At 45.6% G+C, this 9,658-nt stretch overlaps 1 pseudogene; it reads left to right on the plus strand.

Moving 5' to 3' along the window:
• The first annotated feature begins 4,136 nt into the window (after window positions 1-4,136).
• Window positions 4,137-5,025, plus strand: LOC123167607 (vegetative cell wall protein gp1-like; annotated as a pseudogene).
• Window positions 5,026-9,658: the final 4,633 nt, after the last annotated feature.

A 9,658-nucleotide genomic window follows, 5' to 3' on the forward strand; every position in this document is an offset into this window, starting at 1 on the left:
CCCATACAATTACGGGGCCTCGTTTGTCCTCGCCCGAGTGAAGCGCGACACTGCATGCTGCGGCGTTCAAACGTGTCCCGGCCTTCGTTAGTGCTGCCAAAGCCGCGAGTAATCCAACGCTCCATGCCAAAAGGCTCTGAAGGGGATGGAGTCGAGCGCACCCACCTGATCCTGATCCTGTACTGTTAGTAGGTACTGTACGTATTACGGCAGGGGCATTTGCCGCGAAGATTCCAGAGTTCACCCAAGCTCCCAGAGCAAAGCAGCCCCTCATGTACCTGATGAAGTGACGTACATAACGATGTGTCTACGGATGGGAACAAAACGCTCTGGTGTCGGCCATTCTTATTATCTCTCTTGTGACCTGCAAGCTCACGGATCCGTATAGATAGCTGGCTCCTGAGTCAGATCACCGCTCTTGTGTCCGTACCTTCCCATTTTAAAAAGAACACTTGTGCCCCTAGTTCCCCACCAAGTGTTGTTGACAGATAACAGATTGTCCGTTCTACTGAAAACTGCACACGCAATTTTTATATCGAAAACAGTCACAGCTCATACAAAACTGACAGGAAACGATAATCACAGTTACCCGATCCATCGCAGTTTGCTTGGTTCACATTTCGAATTCGCGGTTTGGTTTTCACTGTATCCGGCGAACCGAAATCGACTGGGGGTACACATCTAATCTGCGAATTGATGATGAGGTTTGTGACCCTGGCGTTTTCGAATTCGCGGACTCTTGTATGCAGTTTGGACAATTTTCTTATTGGACACTCATAGATTATACTCCCTCCGTTCGCGGACTCTAGAACTAAAATACGTCTAGATACATCCATTCCTCCGACAAATATTTCCGGACGGAGGGAGTATATAAAACATTCATATAGAATACAATCTATAATCAGATTATCAAAACCGAACATATGTTATAGCAGTAATCTCTCTCTATGTCCGAAAATGTAACTGTCCAAATCCGTGCATTGAATCAACAACAAATAATTCAACTTATACTGGATCGATGGCATATTCGATTCATCTTCAAAAAAGCCTTTTGTGGTTCTACTTTGTAACAAATTGTTATACGCAAAATATACGATAGATTTCATTTCAAAATATGTTGACGCACACACCAATGCACACCTCGAAACACATGCACGCACAAATATCTATACTCAATTACGGAAGAATGATGACCAGAGGCATGAAGCATCCGGATTGGCAATGTCACCTCCATTGGCGATCCGTCGCCGACAAGACGACGAGTCAGGAGTGCACCACCAACCTCTTATCTTTGCGAGACCGATGAACACATGAGTACATTGCATTAATCATGGACTTTGATCACCTCCACTATGTCTCTTTTTTAGCCATGGAGAGCTGCATATGAATTTATTAAGAACGAAATGATATACCGCCAAAAAAATGGGCATGACCCATATAAGTGACGTGACCCAGCTAGAAAAAACTTAGATGACCTAAGGATAACTAACCAAAGAGTTTGCATCCATGGCTGAAGGCAACCAAACCCAACATGGACTAGAACACAACACCACATGAGGTATGAAAACAATGAACAATTTGTTGCAAGAGCTAGAACAAAGCAAGATACTGAAGGAAATATGCCCTAGAGGCAATAATAAAGTTGTTATTTATATTTTCTTATATCATGATAAATGTTTATTATTCATGCTAGAATTTTATTAACCGGAAACTTAGCACATGTGTGAATACATAGACAAACAGAGTGTCCCTAGTATGCCTCTACTAGACTAGCTCGTTAATCAAAGATGGTTAAGTTTCCTAGCCATAGACATGTGTTGTCATTTGATGAACGGGATCACATCATTAGAGAATGATGTGATGGACAAGACCCATCCATTAGCTTAGCATAATGATCGTTTAGTTTTATTGATATTGCTTTCTTCATGACTTATACATGTTCCTCTGACTATGAGATTATGCAACTCCCGAATACCAGAGGAACACTTAGTGTGCTATCAAACGTCACAATGTAAATGGGTGATATAAAGATGCTCTACAGGTGTCTCCGAAGGTGTTTGTTGGATTGGCATAGATCAAGATTAGGATTTGTCACTCCGTGTATCGGAGAGGTATCTCTGGGCCCTCTCGGTAATGTACATCACTATAAGCCTTGCAAGCAATGTGACTAATGAGTTAGTTGCGGGATGATGGATTACGGAACGAGTAAAGAGACTTGCGGTAACGAGATTGAACTAGGTACGATGATACCGACGGTCGAATCTCGGGCATAACATACCGATGACAAAAGGAACAACGTATGTTGTTATGCAGTTTGACCGATAAAGATCTTCGTAGAATATGTAGGAGCCAATATGAGCATCCAGGTTCAGCTATTAGTTATTGATCAGAGATGTGTCTCGGTCATGTCTACATAGTTCTCGAACCCGTAGGGTCCGCACGCTTAACGTTCGATGACGATTTGTATTATGAGTTATGTGATTTGATGAACCGAAGTTTGTTCGGAGTCCCGGATGAGATCAGAGACATGACGATGAGTCTCGAAATGGCCGAGACATATAGATTGATATATTGGAAGGTTGCATTTGGACATCAGAATGGTTCCGGGATGTTCGAGCATTTTTCCGGAGTACCGGGAGGTTACCGGAACCCCCCGGGGAGTTAATGGGCCTTCATGGGCCCTAGTGGAGAGAGGAGGCAGCGGCCAGGTGGAGGCGCCCCCCCCCAAGCCCAAACCGGATTGGACTAGGGTTGGGGGGGCGGCCCCCCTTTCTTTCTCCCCTCTTCTCCCTTCCCTCCTTCCCCTAGTTGGAATAGGAAAGGGGGGGGGCGAATCCTACTTGGACCGGGAGTCCAAGTAGGACTCCCCCCTTGGCGCGCCCCCTCTAGGGCCAGCCTCCTCTTCCCCCCTCCTTTATATACTTGGGAGGGCGGCACCCCAAAGGACACCAAAAAGTTTCTCTTAGCCGTGTGTAGTGCCCCCCTCCACAGTTACACACCTCGGTCATATCGTCGTAGTGCTTAGGCGAAGCCCTGCGCCAGTAACTTCATCATCACCGTCGCCACGCCATCGTGCTGACGAAACTCTGCCTCGTCCTCAACTAGATCAAGAGCTCGAGGGACGTCATCGACCTGAACGTGTGCTGAACGCAGAGGTGCCGTACGTTCGGTGCTTGGATCGGTTGGATCGCGAAGACGTTCGACTACATCAACCGCGTTACTAAACACTTCCGCTTTCGGTCTACAAGGGTACGTGGACACACTCTCCCCGCTCGTTGCTATGCTTCTCCTAGATAGATCTTGCGTGATCGTAGGAATTTTTTTGAATTACTACGTTCCCCAACAATGGCATAAGAGCCAGGTCTATGCGTAGATGTTATATGCACGAGTAGAACACAAAGTGTTGTGGGCGATAATAGTCATACTGCTTACCAGCAATGTCTTACTTTGATTCGGCGGTATTGTTGGATGAAGCGGCCCAGACCGACATTACATGACCGTGTTCATGAGACTGGTTCTACCGACGTGCTTCACACACAGGTGGCTGGTGGGTGTCTGTTTTCTCCAACTTTAGTTGAATCGAGTTTGACTACGCCCGGTCCTTGTTGAAGGTTAAAACAGCACACTTGACGAAAAATTGTCGTGCTTTTGATGCGTAGGTAAGAATGGTTCTTGCTAAGCCCGTAGCAGCCACGTAAAACACTAAAGGAATCAGCTAATTTGCCATCTGTGGGGGTCTTTGCCGTCAGCTTTTTGTCGTGCCTGACGGCAAAGACAACTTTTGCCGTCAGCTGCTGACGGCAAAGAATGACTGACGGCAAAGGGTACTTTGCCGTCTGCCAAAAGAAACACAGACGACAAAGACCTTAGTTTGCCGTCTGCCAATAAAAACACACACGGCAAAAAATCTTTGCCGTGTATGTTTTTATCCACAGACGGCAAAGAATCTTTGCCGTCTCTTTTTTATTAGCAGACGGCAAACTGGACCCTTTGCCGTCTGTGTTTTTTTGACAGACGGCAAAGAAGAAGCACAGCACACGGATTGATCTCCTGGATCGATGACATGGCAAAAATCTCAGCCACACCAATCCATAACGCACGACCCCATCCCACCACTACTGTCAGACGCACTTATCCACCCACGATGCACGCACCCCCACGTCGCACGCGCCCTCCTCTCCTTCTCGTTCTGCCTCCTCTCTCCTCGCTCGCTCTTCGTCCCAAGCAGCCGCACGGAGCTGGCCTCAGCCCTCCCCATCGCCCTGAGCAGCCGCCGCCGGCCCCGGCCCTCCCTCGCCGCCCCGAGCAGCCGCAGGCGGCCGGGCGCCGTCGGCCCCGGCCCTCCCTCGCCGCCTCGAGCAGCCGCAGGAGGCCCGCCATGGCGCCGCCGGCCCCGGCCTTCCCTCGCCGCCCTGAGCAGTGGCAGGAGGCCCGCCATGGAACCGCCGGCCCCGGCCCTCCCTCGCCGCCCCGGGCATCCGCAGGCGGCCCGCCATGGCGCTTCTGGCCCCGGCCCTCCCCCGAAGCCCGAGCAGCAGCACGCGGCCGGCCATGGCACCGCCGGCCCCGGCCCTCCCCCTTCGCGCTGTGCAGCCTCACGTGGCGGGCCCTGCTCCCCGGCGCCGCCGGCCTCGACCCCTTCCCCCCTTTGCCCCGGCCATCGTCGCCCCGAGTAGCTACACGCCGCCGTCCCCGTCCCCCGGCGCCGCAACCTTTTCGATCTCCCTCCAAGAATGCAATTTCCCCGACCACCGCTCTTAATTTGTGGATGTTAGTAATTGTTATTAATTGGTAGGTGCGTGTACCTGCAAAAATTTGATGCTCACTGCCTATTCGTGTAGTTGCATTGATGTTTCACGGGCTCCACATTTTGTTTCTAATCTTTGTACATTGTGCCACGAATTTATGTGTGAAAAGTGGGTCAGTTGTGCAAAACTACGGTTGTGATGGGTTTGCTAGCGCTGGTGCTTTAGTTTTTTTAATCATGAAAAAGCAATTTGCCGTCTGTGATGATTCTGGATGACGACAAACATGGAGTTTGGCTGACGGCAGAGACCCTGTTCTTTGCCGTCTGTTATTTGTTTTACTGACAGCAAAATCTCTTTGTTGTCTGCCCGATAAAAAGCTGACGGCAGAGTACTCTTTTCCGACTTTGGGTTTGCTGACTACGTTTGCCGTCAGCAGCTGACGGCAAAATCTTTGCCGTCTGTATTCCTGCCTTTGCCGTCTGTACTTGCCTGACGGCAAACTTACTGATTCCTGTAGTGAAACTTGCAACAACAAAGTAGAGGACGTCTAACTTGTTTTTGCAGGGCATGTTGTGATGTGATATGATCAACACGGGGTGAGATATAAATTGTTGTATGAGATGATCATGTTTTGTAACCGTTATCGACAACTGGCAGGAGCCTTATGGTTGTCGCTTTATTGTATGAAATGGAACTGCCATGTAATTGCTTTACTTTATCACTAAGCGGTAGCGATAGTCGTAGAAGCAATAGTTGGCGAGACGACAACGATACTACGATGGAGATCAAGGTGTCAAGCCGGTGACGATGGAGATCATGACGGTGCTTTGGAGATGGAGATCAAAGGCACAAGATGATGATGGCCATATCATGTCACATATTTTGATTGCATGTGATGTTTATCCATTATGCACCTTATGTTGCTTAGTGCGGCGGTAGCATTATAAGATGATCCCTCACTAAATTTTAAGGTATAAGTGTTCTCCCTGACTATGCACCGTTGCTACAGTTCGTCGTGCCGAGACACCACGTGATGATCGGGTGTGATAAGCTCTACGTTCACATACAACGGATGCAAGCCAGTTTTGCACATGCAGAATACTCGGGTTAAACTTGACGAGCCTAGCATATGCAGATATGGCCTCGGAGCACTGAGATCGAAAGATCGAACGTGAATCATATAGTAGATATGATCAACATAGTGATGTTCACCATTGAAAACTACTCCATCTCACGTGATGATCGGACATGGTTTAGTTGATATGGATCACGTGATCATTTAGATGACTAGAGGGATGTCTATCTAAGTGGGAGTTCTTAAGTAATATGATTAACTGAACTTTAATTTATCATGAACTTAGTACCTGATAGTATTTTGCATGTCTATGTTGTTGTAGATCAATGGCTCGTGCTACCGTTCCCTTGAATTTTAATGCGTTCCTAGAGAAAGCTAAGTTGAAAGATGATGGTAGCAACTACACGGACTGGGTCCGTAACTTGAGGATTATCCTCATTGATGCATAGAAGAATTACGTCCTGGAAGCACCGCTAGGTGCAAGACCCGCTGCAGGAGCAACTCCGAATGTTATGAACGTCTGGCAGAGCAAAGCTGATGACTACTCAATAGTTCAGTGGGCCATGCTTTACAGCTTAGAATTGGGACTTCAACGACGTTCTGAACGTCATGGAGCATATGAAATGTTACAGTAGTTCAAGTTAATATTTCAAGAAAATGCCTAGATTGAGAGATATGAAGTCTCGAATAAGTTCTATAGCTGCAAAATGGAAGAGAATAGTTCTGTCAGTGAACATATACTCAGAATGTCTGGGTACCATAACCACTTGACTCAGCTGGGAGTTAATCTCCTGATGATAGTGTCATTGACAGAGTTCTTCAATCACTGCCACCAAGCTACAAAAGCTTCGCGATGAACTATAATATGCAAGGGATGGATAAGACAATTCCCGAACTCTTCGCGATGCTAAAGGCTGCGGAGGTAGAAATCAAGGAGGAGCATCAAGTGTTGATGGTTAACAAGACAACTAGTTTCAAGAAAAAGGGCAAAGGGAAGAAGGGGAACTTCAAGAATAACGACAAGCAAGTTGCTGCTCAAGTAAAGAAGCCCAAGTCTGGACCTAAGCCTGTGACTGAGTGCTTCTACTGCAAAGGGATTGGTCACTGGAAGCGGAACTGCCCCAAGTATTTGGCGGATAAGACGGATGGCAAAGTGAAAGGTATATTTGATATACATGTTATTGATGTGTACCTTACTAATGCTCGTAGTACCGCCTGGGTATTTGATACTAGTTCTGTTGCTCATATTTGCAACTTGAAACAGGGGCTACGGATTAAACGAAGATTGGCTAAGGACGAGGTGACGATGCGTGTGGGAAATGGCCGAAGTCGATGTGATCGCCGTCGACATGCTACCTCTACATCTACCTTCATGATTAGTTTTAGACCTGAATAATTGTTATTTGGTGCTAGCGTTAAGCATGAACATTATATCTGGATCTTGTTTGATGCGAGACGGTTATTCATCTAAATGAGAGAATAATGGTTGTTCTATTTATATGAGTAATATCTTTTATGGTCATGCACCCTTGATGAGTGGTCTATTTTTGTTGAATCTAGATTGTAGTGATATACATATTCATAATATTGAAGCCAAAAGATGCAAGGTTAATAACGATAGTGCAACTTATTTGTGGCACTGCCGTCTAGGTCATATTGGTGTAAAAGTGCATGAAGAAACTCCATGCTGATGGGCTTTTGGAATCACTTGATTATGAATCACTTGATGCTTGCGAACCATGCCTCATGGGCAAGATGACTAAGACTCTGTTCTCCGGAACAATGGAGCGAGCATCTAACTTATTGGAAATAATACATACTGATGTATGCGGTCCGACGAGTGTTGAGGCTCGCGGCGGGTATCGTTATTTTCTGACCTTCACAGATGATTTGAGCAGATATGGGTATATCTACTTGATGAAACATAAGTCTGAAACATTTGAAAAGTTCAAATAATTTCAGAGTGAAGTGGAAAATCATCGTAACAAGAAAATAAAGTTTCTACGATCTGATCGTGGAGGTGAATATTTGAGTTATGAGTTTGGTCTTCATTTGAAACAATGCGGAATAGTTTCGCAATTCACGCCACCTGGAACACCATAGTGTAATGGTGTGTCCGAACGTCGTAACCGTACTTTATTAGATATGGTGCGATCTATGATGTCTCTTACTGGTTTACCGCTATCGTTTTGGGGTTATGCTTTAGAGACGGATGCATTCACGTTAAATATGGCACCATCTAAATCCGTTGAGACGACACCATATGAACTGTGGTTTGGCAAGAAACCTAAGTTGTCGTTTCTTAAAGTTTGGGGCTGCGATGCTTATGTGAAAAAGATTCAACCTGATAAGCTCGAACCCAAATCGGAGAAATGTGTCTTCATAGGATACCCAAAGGAAACTGTTGGGTACACCTTCTATCACAGATCCGAAGGCAAGATATTCGTTGCTAAGAATGGATCCTTTCTAGAGAAGGAGTTTTTTCTCGAAAGAAGTGAGTGGGAGGAAAGTAGAACTTGATGAGGTAATTGTACCTTCTCCTGAATTGGAAAGTAGTTCATCACAAAAATCAATTCCAGTGATTCCTACACCAATTAGTGAGGAAATTAATGATGATGATCATGAAACTTCAGATCAAGTTACTATCGAACCTCGTAGGTCAACCAGAGTACGTTACGCACGAGAGTGGTACGGTAATCCTATTCTGGACGTCATGTTACTAGACCATGACGAACCTACGAACTATGAGGAAGCGATGATGAGCCCAGATTCCGTGAAATGGCTTGAGGCCATGAAATCTGAGATGGGATCCATGTATGAGAACAAAGTGTGGACTTTGGTTGACTTGCCCGATGATCGACAAGCCATCGAGAATAAATGGATCTTCAAGAAGAAGACTGACGCTGACGGTAATGTTACTGTCTACAAAGCTCGACTTGTTGTGAAAGGTTTTCGACAAGTTCAAGGAGTTGACTACGATGAGACCTTCTCACCCGTAGCGATGCTTAAGTCTGTCCGAATCATGTTAGCAATTGCTGTATTTTATGATTATGAAATCTGGCAAATGGATGTCAAAACTGCATTCCTTAATGGATATCTTAAATAAGAGTTGTATATGATGCAACCAGAAGGTTTTGTCGAGCCTAAAGGTGCTAACAAAGTGTGCAAGCTCGAGCGATCCATTTATGGACTGGTGCAAGCCTCTCGGAGTTGGAATATATGCTTTGATAGTGTGATCGAAGCATATGGTTATATACGGACTTTTGGAGAAGCCTGTATTTACAAGAAAGTGAGTGGGAGCTCTGTAGCATTTCTAATATTATATGTGGATGACATATTGTTGATTGGAAATAATACAGAATTTCTGGATAGCATAAAAGGATACTTGAATAAGAATTTTTCAATGAAAGACCTCGGTGAAGCTGCTTATATATTAGGCAAGATCTATAGAGATAGATCAAGACGCTTAATTGGACTTTCACAAAGCACACACCTTGATAAAATTTTGAAGAAGTTCAAAATGGACGAGTCAAAAAAGGGTTCTTGCCCGCATTACAAGGTGTGAAGTTGAGTGAGACTCAATGCCCGACCACTGCAGAAGATAGAGAGAAAATGAAAGTCATTCCCTATGCCTCAGCCATAGGTTCTATCATGTATGCAATGTTGTGTACCAGACCTGATGTGTGCCTTGCTATAAGTATAGTAGGGAGGTACCAAAGTAATCCAGTAGTGGATCACTGGTTAGCGGTCAAGAACATCCTGAAATACCTGAAAAGGACTAAGGATATGTTTCTCGTTCATGGAGGTGACAAAGAGCTCGTCATAAATGGTTACG

Source organism: Triticum aestivum, chromosome 7D (assembly GCF_018294505.1).
Source record: "Triticum aestivum cultivar Chinese Spring chromosome 7D, IWGSC CS RefSeq v2.1, whole genome shotgun sequence".
NCBI lineage: Eukaryota > Viridiplantae > Streptophyta > Magnoliopsida > Poales > Poaceae > Triticum > Triticum aestivum.